The following is an 18239-nucleotide window of genomic DNA, read 5'->3' as shown; positions in this document are numbered from 1 at the left end:
CTCGATTGTATAAAATGCTGTTTGATATTTATTTGTGTTTAAATATGTTCAAACTTGTTTAAATCATAACAGTAATATTTTTTTATAAAAATAGTAATTTTTTTAAAAGAATATGTTCAAATTTGTTATTTGAAAATATTTATGAATATGAAAAAGGTGGAGTGGAGGGTGCGGTGGGTCATCGGCGACGATGGAGTGGGGGAGGGTGCGGGCCGGGGGTCGGCGGCGGCGGCCGGTGGAGCGGGGGAGGGTGTGGTTGATCGTTGGCGGCGGTGGAGCGGAGAAGGGTGCGGTTGATCGTCAGCGGCGAGGGGGACGTCGATGTCCCATGAACACGGTTTTCGAAGACCCGGGATCTCTATCTAGCTGGCGATACGTTGTGTCATCCATGGATCTTACGCATCTAATGGCGCACCGCGTAGTAGTGCACCATTACTAGTTTAAACTAGTAATGGCGCACTGTGACATGATGCGCCATTAGCAGTTTTGCAAAAAAAAAGAATAAAAAAATACAGTACTGGCGCACTCCTTGTCCGGTGCGCCATTACTAGTTAGAACTAGTAATGGCGCACTTCGGTCAGATGCGCCATTAGTATGTATGTAAAAAAAATATCACTAGTGGCGCACCTTTTGTCTGGTGCGCCATTAGTGTCTTCCACACTAATGGCGCATCACAAACTAGTGTGCCATTAGTATATAGTAGTGGCGCACTACATCCCTGGTGCGCCATTAGTGTCAATCCTATCTATAGCCCTTTTCCTAGTAGTGTACCGTCGATGTCTTCTGAGTCGATGTCAAGCACGTCGGTTAAATCATCGACAGTGGATATTAAGTGGGGGGTGGGTGGGTAACGATTTTCTTCGTCACCTGCTTCCCACTCGAGCCGGACATAGTTCGGCCAGGAATCTCCTAACAGAGAGAGAGACCTTAATGAATTTAGCACATCGCCAAAGGGGGAGTGCTGAAAGATATCCCCGACGGTGAACTCCATTATTGGACCCCAATCGGACTCGATGGGCCCGGGCGCTCGTGGTTCGGAACCCACATCCGGACACAGGTCCGGGGGTCCGGTGATGCAGATTCCCTTAACGGCGGAGTCTGGGTTCGGCTCTACCGCCGAAGAGTATGTGGCCTTCATGGCGGGGTCCATCGACCCGTCCTCGGACGACGCGATCTGCCCCGGATTTAGGTCCGGAGCAGCTGCAGGGGCGATATCCCGTATACTATCCAACAACAGATTTAAGTCATGCTCGCCATGACTGTTCGGCGCTCCTGACGTAGGCCCGAATCCGTCGAAGATCAAGTCTCCGCGGATATCGGTCGTGTAATTCAAGTTTCCGAACCCGACCTGATGGCCAAGGGCATAACTGTCGATCTGCTCCAGATGGCCAAGCGAGTTGGCCCGCAGTGCGAAGCCGCGGAACACGAAGATCTGTCTGGGAAGAAAAGTCTCGCCCTGGAATGCGTTGTTGAAGGTTGGGGGAGCCATCGAGCCTTGCAGCGACGACACAGAGGAACTCTCAATGAAAGCACCAATGTCAGTGTCAAAACTGGCGGATCTCGGGTAGGGGGTCCCGAACTGTGCGTCTAAGGCTAATGGTAACAAGAGACTGGGGACACGATGTTTACCCAGGTTTGGGCCCTCACGATGGAGGTAATACCCTACTTCCTGCTTGATTGATCTTGATGATATGAGTATTACAAGTGTTGATCTACCACGAGATGTAGAGGCTAAACCCTAGAAAGTAGCCTATGGTGTCGGTGTCAAAACCAGTGGATCTCAGGTAGGGGGTCCCGAACTGTGCGTCTAAGGCCAATGGTAACAGGAGGCTGGGGACATGATGTTTACCCAGGTTCGGGCCCTCTCGATGGAGGTAATACCCTACTTCCTGCTTGATTGATCTTGATGATATGAGTATTACAAGATTTGATCTACCACGAGATTAGAGAGGCTAAACCCTAGAAGCTCGCCTATGGTATGATTGTTGTTCTGTCCTACGGACTAAACCCTCCGGTTTATATAGTCACCAGAGGGTTACACAGAGTCGGTTTACAGAGGAGGAGATCTACATCCGAATCGCCAAGATTGCCTTCCACGCCAAGGAGAGTCCCATCCGGACACGGGACGAAGTCTTCAATCTTGTATCTTCATAGTCCAATAGTCTGGCCAAAGTATATAGTCCGGCTGTCCAGATATCCCCTCATCCAGGACTCCCTCAGTAGCTCCTGAACTAGGCTCCAATGACGATGAGTCTAGCATGTAGATTGTCTTCGGCATTGCGAGGAGGGTTCCATCTCCGAATACATAAATATAAATTCCGAACACAAGGACCGTGTCCGGCTCTGCAAGATAAATTCCATATACCACCGTAGAGAGAATAATAATCCACGAATCTGATCTGCTGACAACTCTTCATAGTGTGACATCACACGATGATTCAGTTATTATTCGAACCGTTTCTTACAACCTGCTTCCGCACATATTGCGAGGCGGTTTCTTTGGCATGTCTTGTCAAAGCAGAGATCGTGTCCCCTTAATGCGGGATCCTCTTCAATACGAGCGTGGATAATGATACGTCCATTTTGCATCATGCTTTTATGTCAATATTTATTGCATTATGGACTGTTATTAAACATTTTATCTCAATACTTATGCTATTCTCTCTTATTTTACAAGGTTTATCATGAAGAGGGGGAATGCCGGCAGCTGGAATACTGGCTGGAAAAGGAGCAAACATTGGAAACCTATTCTGCACAACCCCAAAAGTCCTGAAACTCCATGAAACAACCTTTTGGAATTAATAAGAATTTCTGAGCGAAAGAAATACACCAGGGGGCCCACACCCTGTCCAGGAGACAAGGGGGCGCCCCCCCATAGGGCGCGCCCCCCATAGGGTGCGCCACCTATCTCCTGGGCTCCCTGGTGGGCCTCCGGTGTCCATCTTCTCCTATATCATCGCTCTTACCCCGAAAAAAAATCGTGGGCAAGCTTACAAGACTAAACTCGGCCGCCACGAGGTGGAACCTTCACGAAATCAATCTAGGGCTCTGGCGGAGCTGTTCTGCCGGGGACACTTCCCTACGGGAGGGGGAAATCATCACCAACATTATGACCAACGATCCTCTCATCGGGAGAGGGTCAATCTCCATCAACATCTTCACCAGCACCATCTCCTGTCAAAACCCTAGTTCATCTCTTGTATCCAATCTTGTATCAAACCAGAAATTGGTACTTGTGGGTTGCTAGTAGTGTTGATTACTCCTTGTAGTTGATGCTAATTGGTTTACTTGGTGGAAGATCATATGTTCAGATCCTTTATGCATATTATTACTCCTTTGATTATGAACATGAATATGCTTTGTGAGTACTTACGTTCGTTCCTTAGGACATGGGCGAAGTCTTGCTATTAGTAGTGATGTGAATTTGGTATTCGTTCGATATTTTGATGAGATGTATGTTGTCTTTTCCTCTAGTGGTGTTATGTGAACGTCGACTACATGACACTTCACCATTATTTGGGCCTAGAGGAACGCATGGGGAAGTAATAAGTAGATGATGGGTTGCTAGAGTGACAGAAGCTTAAACCCTAGTTTATGCGTTGCTTCATTAGGGGCTGTAATGGATCCATATGTTTAATGTTGTGGTTAGGTTTACCTTAATACTTCTTTTGTAGTTGTGGATGCTTGCAATAGGGGTTAATCATAAGTGGGATGCTTGTCCAAGTAAGGGCAGTACCCAAGTACCGGTCCACCCACATATCAAATTATCAAAGTACCGAACGCAAATCATATGAACGTGATGAAAACTAGCTTGACGATAATTCCCATGTGTCCTCGGGAGCTCCTTTCTCATTATTAGAAACTGTCTAGGCTTATCCTTTGCTGCATAAAGGATTGGGCCACCTTGCTTCACTTTACTTATTTTATTTACTTGTTACTCGTTACTATTTATCTTATCACAAAACTATCTATCACCTACAATTTCAGTGCTTGCAGAGAAAACCTTACTGAAAACCGCTTATCATTTCCTTATGCTCCTCGTTGGGTTCGACACTCTTACTTGTTGAAAAGACTACGATTGATCCCATACACTTGTGGGTCATCAAGACTCTTTTCTGGCGCCGTTGCTGGGGAGTGTAGTGCTTTTGGTGAGTGGAACTTGGTAAGGAAACATTTATATAGTGTGCTGAAATTTTCTGTTACTTGCCACTATGGAAACTAATACTTTGAGGGGCTTGTTTGGGGTATCTTCACCCCAACCAGAAGAGCAAAGAGTTTCTCCTCAACCTACTGAACTTTATGAAAATATTTATTTTCAGATCTCTTCGGGTATGATAGAAAAACTACTAGCTAATTCATTTGCAGGAGATGGAACATTGCATCCCGATTTACACCTTATCTTTGTGGATGAAGTTTGTGGATTATTTAAGCTTGCAGGTATTCCCGATGATGTTGTCAAAAGGAAGGTCTTCCCTTTATCTTTGAAGGGAGATGCATTGACATGGTATAGGCTATGTGATGATACGAGATCTTGGAATTATAAGCGATTGAAGTTGGAATTTCACCAGAAGTTCTATCCTATGCATCTTGTTCATCGTGATCGTAATTACATATATAATTTCTAGCCTCACCAAGGAGAAAGCATCGCTCAAGCTTGGGGGAGGCTTAAGTCAATGTTATATTCATGCCCCAATCATGAGCTCTCTCGGGAAATGATTATTCAGAACTTTTATGCTTGGCTTTCTCTTGATAATCGCAACCTGCTCGACACTTCCTGTGTGGTTCTTATATGTTGAAGACTATTGATTTCAAATGGGACTTATTGGAAAGAATTAAACACAACTCTGAAGATTGGGGTTCCGAGGATGGTAAGGAGTCAGGTATGACATCTAAGTTCGATTGTGTTAAATCTTTTATAAATACCGATGCTTTTCATGGATTTAGCGCTAAGTATGGACTTGACTCTGACATAGTAGCTACTTTCTGTGAATCTTTTGCTACTCACGTTGATCTCCCTAAAGAGAAGTGGTTTAAATATAATCTTCCTGTTGAAGTGAAAGTAGTTGCACCTATTACAGTCGAAGAAAAAACTATTACCTATAGTGATCCTATTGTTCCTACTACTTATGTTGAAAAAACTCCTTTTCCTATTAATATAAAGGATCATGCTAAAGCTTCGACTGTTGTTCGTAAGAGTAATACTAGGACTTATACACCTCTTGAGCAAATTAATGTTGAACCTAGTATTGCTGTGGTTAAAGATCTCTTGGATGACGATTTAGATGGGCATGTTATTTATTTCTGTGGTGAGACTGCTAATATTGCTAGGCCAGATACTAAGACACGTAGACCTGTCGTAGGCATGCTTGTTATTTCTGTTAAAATAGGAGATCATTGTTATCATGGCTTATGTGATATGGGTGCTAGTGCTAGTGCAATACCTTATTCCTTATATCAAGAGATTATATATGACATTGCACCCATTGAGTTAGAAGACATTGATGTCACTATTAAGCTTGCTAATAGGGATACCATTAAACCCTTTGGGATTATTAGAGATGTTGAAGTTGTGGGAAGGTTAAATACCCTGCTGATTTCCTTGTTCTTGGTTCCCCACAAGATGATTTTTGTCCCATTATTTTTGGTAGACCCTTCTTGAATATAGCTACTGCTAAGATTAATTGTGAACAGAATATTGTCACTGTTGGCATAGGTGGTATGTCTCATGAGTTTAATTTTGCTAAGTTTAGTAGACAACCTCGTGAAAGGGAACCACCTAGTAAGGATGAAATTATTGGTCTTGCTTCCATTGTTGTTCCTCCAATTGATCCGTTAGAACAATACTTGCTAGACCATGAAAACGATATGTTTATGAAGGAAAGAGAGGAAATAGATGAAGTGTTCCTTAAACAGGAACCTATGCTGAAACATAAGCTTCCCGTTGAAATTCTTGGGGATCCCTCTCCACCCAAGGGTGATCCCGTGTTTGAACTCAAACCTTTACCTGATAATCTTAAGTATGCTTATCTTGATGAAAAAGAAATATATCCTATTATTATTAGTGCTAACCTTTCAGAGAAAGAAGAAGAAAGATTATTGAAACTCTGAAGAAGCACCGAGCAACTATTGGATATACTCTGAATGATCTTAAGGGCATTAGTCCCACGTTATGTCAACACAAAATTACATTGGAGGACAATGCCAAACCAGTTAGAGATCCTCAAAGACGATTAAATCCCAAGATGAAGAAAGTGGTAAGAAAGGAGATACTAAAGCTCCTTGAGGCAGGTATTATTTATCCCGTTGCTGATAGTGAATGGGTAAGCCCTGTCCATTGTGTTCCTAAAAAGGGAGGTATTACCATTGTTCCTAATGATAAAGATGAATTGATCCCGCAAAGAATTATTACAGATTAGATGGTAATTGACTTCCATAAGTTAAATAAAGCTACTAAGAAAGATCATTACGCTTTACCTTTTATTGATCAAATGCTAGAAAGACTATCCAAACACACACATTTCTGCTTTCTAGATGGTTATTCTGGTTTCTCTCAGATACCTGTGTCAGCGAAGGATCAATCTAAAACTACTTTTACTTGCCCTTTTGGTACTTTTGCTTATAGACGTATGCCTTTTGGTTTATGTAATGCACCTGCTACCTTTCAAAGATGCATGATGGCTATATTCTCTTATTTTTGTGAAAAGATTTGTGAGGTATTCGCAGATGACTTCTCCGTCTATGGATCCTCTTTTGATGATTGTTTGAGCAACCTTGATCGAGTTTTGCAGAGATGCGAAGACACTAGTCTCGTCCTGAATTGGGAAAAGTGTCACTTTATGGTTAATGAAGGCATTGTCTTGGGGCATAAGATCTCCGAGAGAGGTATTGAAGTTGATAAAGCCAAAGTTGATGCTATTGAAAATATGCCATGTCCCAAGGACATAAAAGGTATAAGAAGTTTTTTTGGTCATGCCGGTTTTTATAGGTGGTTCATTAAGGACTTTTCTAAAATCTCTAGGCCTCTGACTAATTTATTGCAAAAAGATATTCCTTTTGTCTTTGATGATGATTGCGTAGAAGCATTTGAAGTACTTAAGAAAGCTTTGATCACTGCACCTATTGTCCAGCCACCTGATTGGAACTTACCTTTTGAAATTATGTGTGATGCTAGTGATTATGCTGTAGGTGATGTTCTAGGGCAAAGAGTCGATAAGAAATTGAATGTTATCCAGTATGCTAGTAAGACTCTCGATACTACCCAGAGAAATTATGCTACTAGTGAAAAAGAGTTCTTAGCAGTTGTGTTTGCATGTGATAAATTTAGACCTTATATTGTTGATTCCAAAGTTACTATTCACACTAATCATGCTGCTATTAAATATCTTATGGAAAAGAAGGATGCTAAGCCTAGACTCATTAGATGGGTTCTCTTGCTCCAAGAATTTGATTTGCATATTATTGATAGAAAGGGAGCTCAGAACCCCGTTGCAGATAACTTGTCTAGGTTAGAGAATGTTCTTGATAACCCACTGCCTATTAATGATAGCTTTCCTGATGAACAATTAGCGGCCGTCAATGCTTCCCGTACTGCTCCTTGGTATGCTGATTATGCTAATTACATTGTTGCTAAATTTATACCGCCTAGTTTCACATACCAGCAAAAGAAAAAGTTCTTTTATGATTTAAGACATTACTTCTGGGATGATCCACACCTTTATAAATAAGGGGTAGATGGTGTTATTAGACGTTGTGTGCCTGAGCATGAACAGGAACAAATCCTACGCAAGTGTCACTCTGAATCTTATGGAAGACACCACGCTGGAGATAGAACTGCACACAAGGTACTACAATCTGGTTTTTATTGGCCTACTCTCTTCAGAGATGCTCGTAAGTTTGTCTTATCTTGTGATGAATGTCAAAGAATAGGTAACATTAGTAGACGCCAAGAAATGCCTATGAATTATTCTCTTGTTATTGAACCATTTGATGTTTGGGGCTTTCATTATATGGGATCTTTTCCTACCTCTAATGGTTATACACATATTTTAGTTGCTGTTAATTACGTTACTAAGTGGGTAGAAGCTATTCCAACTAGTAGTGCTGATCAGAACACTTTTATTAAAATGCTTAAAGAAGTTATTTTTCCGAGGTTTGGAGTCCCTAGATATCTTATGACTGATGGTGGTTCACATTTTATTCATGGTGCTTTCCGTAAGATACTTGCTAAGTATGATGTCAATCATAGAATCGCATCTCCTTATCATCCGCAGTCTAGTGGTCAAGTAGAGTTGAGCAACAGAGAGCTCAAATTAATTTTGCAAAAGACTGTGAATAGATCTAGAAAGAATTGGTCCAAAAAACTTGATGATGCATTATGGGCCTATAGAACTGCATACAAAAATCCTATGGGTATGTCTCCATATAAGATGGTTTATCGAAAAGCGTGTCATTTGCATCTTGAACTTGAACATAAGGCATATTGGGCTATTAAAGAGCTCAACTATTACTGCAAACTTGCCGGTGAGAAGAGGTTGTTTGATATTAGCTCCCTTGATGAATGGAGAACTCAAGCCTATGAGAATGCCAGGCTATTCCAAGAAAAAGTCAAACGCTGGCATGATAAGACGATACAAAAGTGCGAGTTTAACGTAGGAGACTATGTATTATTATTCAACTCTCTCTTAAGATTTTTTGCAGGAAAACTTCTCTCAAAATGGGAAGGTCCTTATGTTATCGAGGAAGTCTATCATTCTGGTGCTATAAAAATCAACAACTTCGAAGGCACGAGTCCAAGGGTGGTAAACTGTCAAAGAATTAAACATTATATTTCAGGTAATCCTATCAATGTTGAAACTAATATTATTGAAACCATAACCCCTGAGGAATACATAAGGGACACTTTCCAGAATGTCTCAGACTCCGAAAAGGTATAGGTATGTGGTACAGTAAGTAAACCGACGCCAAAACAACTCCAATGGCAATTTTTATCAGTTTGGGAAGATTTAAGAATTTTAGGAAGAACTGTGCGCGTCCCCTGTCTCGTGGGCACCTCGTGTGCTTCTCGGACTCCGTTTTCTTTCACGTTACGTATTTTGGTTGGTAAAAAATCATTATATATACTCCCGGAGGTTTTGATCACCGTATCACGCAAATATCCTCTGTTTTTGTTTTGACTTGTTTCTACAGCAGTTTTGGAGCAAGATGTCGTCCCAAGATTTGGAGGGAGAGAGCTATATGGCTGACTATATCGCAAACCTAGAAGCATATTGGGATGTGGAACAGTATGGCTGGACCACGGAGGAAGAAGAGGATTATCATCAAAAGGGGAAGGAGGAGACAAGCTCCGATGAAGAGGACGATCCACTACCTCAACCTGGCGATATGCATGTGGAGTTCAAGAAGTCAAGCCTCCCTAAGGTTCAATCTATCCCACCATGTTTTTTGCAGGACAACAAGGCGGCATTATACAAAAAGATAATGAAACTTGAGCTCAAGAATGAGGATCCTAGGGAGGAAAATTTTAGCCACAGACGCAAGCTAGAGAAGAAAAATGCAACAACACCAACCGTGAAGAAGGAGACATAATCACAAGGGTCTGGGCACTCCCCTTGGCAACTGCCAAGCTTGGGGGAGGTGCCCCGGTATCGTATCACCATCACACTCCTATCTTTACCGCTTTATTTAGTTCGATCCTTTTAGTAGTATTTTGATCTAGTAGATTGAAGTTTTGATATCAAGTAGTTCGAGTTCTGCATTGTGATCTCTTTTTGTATTCGAGTCGGCGAGCTATCTATAATAAAGATTAGTGTTGAGTCAAGGGCTTTGCTTTGTTGTTATGATCTTGAGAAAGTAGAAAGAATAAAAGGCTTCATATTGATCTTATGGATAGTGATAACTCCACATATAGAATGTATGAGGCATAAAAATTGTTGAGAGTTGATGAACGTAGTTTTGGTCATCATTGCAATTAATAGGAAGTGATAAGGAAAGATAGGTTCACATATAAATATACTATCTTAGACATCTTTTATGACTGTGAGCACTCATTAAGTATGACATGCTAAAAGAGTTGGTGTTGGACAAGGAAGACAACATAATGGTTTATGTTTTCTCACATCTTAGTTAAAGTATATTGTCATTGACCTTCCAAACATGTTGAGCTTGCCTTTCCCCCTCATGCTAGCCAAATTCCTAGCACCAAGTAGAGATACTACTTGTGCTTCCAAATACCCTTAAAACCAGTCTTGCCATGAGAGTCCATCATATCTACCTATGTATTGAGTAAGATCCTTCAAGTAAGTTGTCATCGGTGCAAGCAATAAAAATTGCTCTCTAAATATGCATGACTTATTAGTGCAGAGAAAATAAGCTTTATAAGATCTTATTATGGAAGCAATAAAAGCGACAGACTGCATAATAAAGGTCCATACACAAGTGGCAATATAAAGTGACGTTCTTTCGTACTAAGATTTTGTGTATTCAACCCTAAAAGCGCATGACAACCTCTGCTTCCCTCTGCGAAGGGCCTATCTTTACTTTATGTTCTTACTTTATGTTTTTATTTTGAACTTGAGTCAAGGTGATCCTCACCTTTCCCTTTTTCATTTTATCCTTTGGCAAGCTCCTCGTGTTTGAAAGATCATGATACATATATCCAATTGGATGTTCGTTAACATGGGTTGTTATTGTTGACATCACCTAAAGGTGAATACGTTGGGAGGCAACACAATAAGCCCCTATCTTTCTCATTGTCCGGGAAATACTCCATAACCACAAGTACTGCGTGAGTGTTAGAAATTGTAGAAGACTACGAGATAGTTGAGTATCTGAGCTTGCTGAAAAGCTCTATTGTGGACTCTTTCTGGAGTTATGATAAATTGCAATTGCTTCAATGACTGAGATTATAATTTGTTAGTTCCCAATGAAGTTTTTGAACGATAGTTGACATTGTGAATTGATTGTTACTCAAGCACAGAAATCATATGATAAATTCTATATTTATTGTTGTTGTAAGAATGATCATGATGCTCTCATGTTCATATTTTATTTTTATCGATACCTCTATCTCTAAACATGTGGACATATTTTTCGATTTCGGCTACAGCTTGAGGAAAAGCGAGGTCTAAGCTTGGGGGAGTTGATACGTCCATTTTGCATCATGCTTTTATGTCAATATTTATTGCATTATGGGCTGTTATTAAAAAATTTATCTCAATACTTATGGCTATTCTCTCTTATTTTACAAGGTTTATCATGAAGAGGGGGAATGCCGGCAGCTGGAATTCTGGCTGGAAAAGGAGCAAACGTTGGAAACCTATTCTGCACAACCCCAAAAGTCCTGATACTCCACGAAACAACTTTTTGGAATTAATAAGAATTTCTGAGCGAAAGATATACACCAGGGGGCCCACACCCTGTCCAGGAGACAGGGGGGCGCCCCCCCACAGGGAGCACCCCCTATCTCCTGGGCCCCCTGGTGGGCCTCCGGTGTCCATCTTCTACTATATCATCGCCCTTACCCTGGAAAAAATCGTGGGAAAGCTTACGGGATGAAACTCCGCCGCCACGATGCGGAACCTTGGCGGAATCAATCTAGGGCTCTGGCGGAGCTGTTATGCCGGGGACACTTCCCTCCGGGAGGGGGAAATCATCACCGACGTCATCACCAACGATCCTCTCATCGGGAGACGGTCAATCTCCATCAATATCTTCACCAGCACCATCTCCTCTCAAAACCCTAGTTCATCTCTTGTATCCAATCTTGTATCAAACCACAAATTGGTACCTGCGGGTTGCTAGTAGTGTTGATTACTCCTTGTAGTTGATGCTAATTGGTTTACTTGGTGGAAGATCATATGTTCAGATCCTTTATGCATATTATCACTCCTCTGATTATGAACATGAATATGCTTTGTGAGTAGTTACGTTTGTTCCTGAGGACATGGGTGAAGTCTTGCTATTAGTAGTCATGTGAATTTGGTATTTGTTCGATATTTTGATGAGATCTATGTTGTCTTTTCCTCTAGTGGTGTTATGTGAACGTTGACTACATGACACTTCACCATTATTTGGGCCTAGAGGAAGGCATGGGGAAGTAATAAGTAGATGATGGGTTGCTAGAGTGACAGAAGCTTAAACCCTAGTTTATGTGTTGCTTCGTTAGGGGTTGTAATGGATCCATATGTTTAATGTTGTGGTTAAGTTTACCTTAATACTTCTTTTGTAGTTGCGGACGCTTGCAATAGGGGTTAATCATAAGTAGGATGCTTGTCCAAGTAAGGGAAGTACCCAAGTACCGGTCCACCCACATATCAAATTATCAAAGTACCAAACGCGAATCATATGAACGTGATGAAAACTAACTTGACGATAATTCCCATGTGTCCTTGGGAGCTCCTTTATCATTATTAGAAATTGTCTAGGCTTATCCTTTGCTACATAAAGGATTGGGCCACCTTGCTGTAGGTAACCCAACCGTACCATCAATTACGGTGAGTGGGGAACGAGCAGGTTCCATTAGGCAAGCGGGGAGGCATAAAGTTTCATTGCCTCTATAAAGGGGGAAAGCCTCCTCCTTTCTATCCACACCTTCTTCCACTTCCGCTTGCCCATTTCCTTTCGCCCAAGCCCTAGCGCCCAAGCATTCATCTTCCCCACCAACAAAGGTCCTCCGAAAATGTCCGGATCTGGAGCAGGAGGCAAGTGGATGGCCTCCTCCGTCTAGGAGAAGGATATTAAAAAGCTGTGGGAGGCCGGATATCCGGCCAAGAAAATCGGCCACCGTCTTCCAATGGCGGGACAGATTGTCCCTACTCCGGAGCCCCATGAGAGAGTCATTTTCCTCCCCCATTTCGTCTGCGGGCTTGGGTTCCCCCTTCACCCTTTTGTTCGCGACATCATGTATTACTACGGGATTGATTTTCACGATCTATCCCCCAATTCTTTCCTCAACATCTCAACGTTTATCATTGTGTGCGAGGCCTTTCTCCGCATCTCTCCGCACTTTGGGCTATGGCTCAAGATCTTCAATGTGAAGCCCAAAGTGGTGAATGGCGAACATGCCGAGTGCGGAGGTGCCGTGGTGAGCAGGATGCCCAAGGTCACATGGCCGACAGGTACTTTCAACGACTCCGTCAAGGAGTGGCAGCAACAGTGGTTCTATATCACTGAGTCGCGCGGCAAAAAGTGGGCCTGCTCCTGAGTTTCGATCTGGAGCCCCTTTGAGGCTCACGTCCTGGCCCAAGAAGGGCGTGAAATGGTTGTCGTCCCACGAACTATCAGTGATCCAGGCGCGCGTCAAAGGTATGGAGGACAAAGCCATCAGGCTTGTTGACATGGTCCAGGTGATGCTGGTCCGCCTGATCCTTCCTTGTCAGCACAGAGGCTGTGATTTTGTGGGAGTATGACCCAGCCGAGCACCAGACCCTGCGGGAGCTGTTCGTCTCCTCGCACAAGGACATCTGGAAGGTGCTCTTCAAGTCCGGCAAATGATGGCCGGCCTCTGCCGCAGACCGCGGGTACCAATTGTCCCACCCCACCAGTCCAGTAAGTCGTCATTATGTCCTGGCTATCCGTATGTTTCATTGATATGTCCCGAGGGAGATGTTTTCTAACGTGCTTTTCCATGATCACCTCAAGGATGGACGAAGAAGCCGGAGCAGATTTATTGTCCAGCCCCGGTGCCGGAAGAACTGGCAGGACCTCTTCTGACGAAGATGCTGGTCCTAGCGCCTTACAAGGCACCGAAGAAAGAAGCCAACAAAAAGGCCAAGGAGACCAGGAGCGGTCTCCGTCGTCGCGGTGCTTCGGACACGAAGTCCGAAGATTCTATTGACCATCCCCCTCCGATGAGGAGGAGGAAGAGGACGAGGAGGAGGGAGAGGATGAGGAGGAATAAGAGCTCGAGTCCCCTACGAGGGGAGGAAGAAAAGGACAGACTCTTCATCCTTAGAGGCAGATTCGCCTAAGAGGGGAATAACATCCATCCCCGAGGCATCCACCACGGTTACCAATAGCAGCCCGGAGTGGGATCCCAGGGCCCAGCCCCTGGTAAACTCGTAAGTGCATGAAATCCAAACACACTCATGCGTCCCAATTCTTTACTAGAATGTAGTATATTTATTTGCACCATACTTTTTACAGTCCGACGAGGTCTCCTGCCCAACAGGCCTCATCGGAGGACTCATTGAGCCCCGTTGCCTTGGAGAGCAAGACACCTCCCAGGGCCCCTTCCCCAAAGCCTGGTTGTGACACCGAGGTGTCGACCAAAAAGGACCTAAGCCAGGGGGGCGTACCTCGGGGGCCGGACACAGGGGAGCGGTGGTTCCCATGAACGTCGACGGCGGGGGAGATCGTGAACTCGGACCACAGCCGGACACAGTCCCGAAGACCCTTATGGCTCTGGGGTCAGGCAGGCAGCCCCTCTTGACTGGAGGGGGCAATCCTGCGCCACCTGCGACCTCCGTCCAACCAAAGGTGTCGGGCGGCCTATTGACAAAACTGGAGAGTGCGTCCATCATTGATGAACACCACGCCCTTATGGGCGTGGTGATAGAAAAGATTCAGTTCGCCGAGAGCGGACTGAATGAATCCTGCATCAGCCTTATAAAAGGCTTGGAGGTATGTTTTTAGGAGTTGTTAGAAGATTGTCATAGTATAGATGGCAGCCCCTGATGCACTGTTCGGAGAGGATAGGAACCGGACAGGGGATCAAAGCTCTGTCTGGAGGAGACTCAGCTAATGACATATATTTATTGAATTATGAACCAGGCGTCTGCAACGACTGCCTCCTCTCATACTGCGGAGGTGTCCGGACTCAAGCAGAGTCTGGAGCGGGCCGAAGAGGAACTCGGCCGAGTGAAGAAGCAGCTGGAGGATAAACAAGGTATGTTTTGTAACTTTTAGTAAGTTTTAGCACAAGTAAGTAGTGTCTATCTTAAAGCATATATATCGCGCACTCCAGAGGCAGATGCCGAAATTGAGGCGCTCAAGAAGGCTGTTGCCTTGGCCGAAAAGAAAGCGGCCGTGGAGCAGGCTCTCCGTGAAAAGCACGAGGTGAGGGTCGTGGAAGCTGAGCGAGAGCTTCAGCAAGCAGTAAAGAAAAGCGAGAGTTTGGAGCAGAGTCTATCATTGAAAGAATTCGAACTCGCCCAAACTCTCGAGACCACGAATGATGCTCGGGAGGAAGGCTAGGCTGCTCTGAAGGATATTCAGGAGGCGCGGAAGATTGCGGCTGGTAAGGGTTTTTTCTTGTTCAAAGCGCCTTATGCGTTCGCAGGGAAGATTCATGGTGACCCATCGAATCCTAATTTTGCCAAGGGCATTTGCAGATCTGCCGCGTAGCATATCTGATGCTGTCCAATTCTACGAGCTGAGAGGAAGAAAACTACAGAGAAGCTCTTCTGGTCGCAGTATTTGGCGCCGAATTATCCGGTGCCGTTTGTCAACCAGCTGAAACAGCTGATCGAACTGCATTAGGTGGCCGAACTAGCCATGAAGGATTTGGTTATCCGGCTATGGCACACCGAGCCCATACCGAGCAGTTTCTTTGGGCTTGTGAAGCGAATTGTGGATGCCTGCCCTCGGCTGGACGTCATTAAGCGGTCGGTTTGCATAGAAGGGGCACGAATGGCATTCACCCGTGCGAAAGTGCATTGGGGGAAGCTTGATGCTGAGAAGCTGATGACCGAGGGGCCGCCGGAGGGGAAGGTGCACCGCAAGCCCGAATTATATTATGATGGTGTCCTGAAAGGAGCCCACCTCGTGGCTAAGAAATGTGCGAAAGACATTATTTTTCACTAAAAGCAGTTGAGCTATCCTTTGTAAGGCGAAACAGAGTCACTTATATGTATGTGCCTGTTATGTGTAAATTTTATTCCTGCGCGGCCGTTTAATATGTTAGTCTTGAGAGTTGGCCAGTCATCGGCTTCTGCCCCCACGTAGGAACTACGGGGGTGTTCAGGATACACCTGAACAATCTTTATCCCATTCTTGGGTCCATGAAGGAGGTGTTCAGCACAGCGAACCAGGCAATCGGACTATAGGGCTTTATTACTCTCACTTAGCCATAGGAATTCGAGTATGGGAGGCGCATCCCCTGGTGTTCAGAAGACTGCACGAGGGGCTCTAATAGCGCCTAATCGGTGGACCGATCCTTCGGACGCTCCATTTTATTATGGCATTATGCGGAATAAATCCTTAAAGATTTTACAACCTCTCGAACAGCTGACCAGCTCTCGCCTTATCATGACAGTCGGTTTTCGGCTTTCTCTACTGAGGTGTTCGTCCGGCAGAAGTGGGACACAATCGCAGTAGTTCTCCCAGCACTACCTTAGCCGATATTGCGGAACGTAAGGTACCAAAACATGGGAGCCGGGCAAACCCAACCAATGACCGAAGACATGATTCGGAGCTGATGCACATAATGCTATAAGTTCGGGGTGCCGAAAGACCGAGAAGGTGTTCAGACTTTAGTCGCCATAGTACGGGTGCAATGATGCCCCTGGCATTTAAAGGCATAACACGATGTTCGAATGCCGTTATGACAAAATGTCGTTGAGAAATAATAGCAGATAAGCGTCAAATGACTCTACATGCTGTATATAAGTAATACCTCTATGTGTATGAGTACGGTGCAAGTTATAAAAGAGAGGCATGATGGATGAACCTATTGGGGCCGGGCGGTGGTTAGCTGTGCGTGAGTCTGGAGGAATATCCGAATTGTATTCAGGTGGAGTGGAGATTCCCCCTGTGTGCGTCCGAGCTGATTCCAAGTCGTCGGTCCAGTTATGTGCGAAGGCGAACCTGTAAATAATGCTAAAAGGCATGTGTGAGCAGTGGCTGAGCCGTGGGATGTGACCCGTCCAGCTTATGCTGAAGGATCTTGTATGAGCTATGATCAAGCTAGGGTATCATGAAGTAGTTCAGACTCCTTTTTCGGTGTCCGGAAGTTTGGCTGTCGAATCTAAGTTCGATTGAAAAAACCATGACTCACTGCTTCTGTTAATAAAGTAGCCGAATACTCTTCGGCGACGAGGCGAAGCTCGGTCTTGCCCGCAAGTGTGACTACAACACATGGGTATGGTTTGTTTTTAAACTGTCGTGGGAATTGTGTGATAATGCGTCGAGTCATAGTGTGTCCTGGCGGTGCTGAATAGATACTGCCTAGAGGTGTAATGTCGAATGTTAGCTATTTGGTATGGCAATTTTGGGCGATCCGAAAACCATCTCCAAAGTGGCGGGGCCTAAGTGGCTTTTGCGCCTAGTGATGACACTCGAAAATGCGTTTTTTGGTGGGTCTGATCCTCGGCTGGTCGATCCCTAGACTTGATAATTTGGGTTCTTGCCCTGGGACCTCTTCATGCTCCTTCCGGCGTCGGCTTGCCGGTCTGTTTAAAGACCCAGCATTCTATGTTGGTATGATTGGCTGCCGCTCCTGGGGTACCATGAATTTGACATGGGCGGTCAAGTATGCGGTTCAGGCTGGAGGGGCCCGAATTAAGATGTTGAAGTCTCTTCTCCCGCTCAATGGGTTGAGGACTACGAGCTCATGTGTTGATCGTCTTTTCCTGGGCGTCATTCTTTGCCTTGGGACGCTTATATTTGTTGCACCAAGTTCTGCGGACTCTGTTTTTGTCTGCTGATTTGCCCGGGGTAATTGCTATGTTGCTGTTTGGTATGTAATGTTGGTCTTGCGCGTAGCCCATTGCTGCAATGTGCTGTCGGTGGGGTGTAGGCCTGCGTTTGATTTTTAGTGTCGCCTCCTCTCATTGAGGTAGTGGCCTGCGCTTCGGGTAGTATTTTTTTCGGCGCCCGAGTCCTTATTCCTCGGCTGCCTGGGCCTTAGTCCGTCTGTCTGCGACCAGATTCTGATCAGCTTGAAGCTGTTGTTGTTCCTTTTTTAGGCTACTTGTAGTGGTTATGAGCCGGCGCTTGGAGCGCTCCTGCTCTATGGGATCCTCCAGTATGCCAAATTCATCGTCACCGAGGCTCACCTCGTCTTCGGAAGGAGGCATATAATTATCATCCTCCAAGTATCCGTCTGTCGCCTGTTCATCCGGGTGGACCTGCCCGTGTTCTTGTTCGGCCTGCTTGAAGGCAGGATGTTCAGGATTGTATCCTCCTTCGGCACCATCTGTTCTTCTCCAGTGTCGGTGTTGCTGTGGCGGGGCTTGGAGCGGTGCCGATGATGCCCATTCTTTGATTTCTTTCCTGAGGGGTTATCTCCTGTTGCCTCGTCG

This window comes from Triticum dicoccoides, chromosome 6B (assembly GCF_002162155.2).
Source record: "Triticum dicoccoides isolate Atlit2015 ecotype Zavitan chromosome 6B, WEW_v2.0, whole genome shotgun sequence".
Taxonomy (NCBI): Eukaryota; Viridiplantae; Streptophyta; class Magnoliopsida; order Poales; family Poaceae; genus Triticum; species Triticum dicoccoides.
This window is presented reverse-complemented; position numbering follows the sequence as displayed.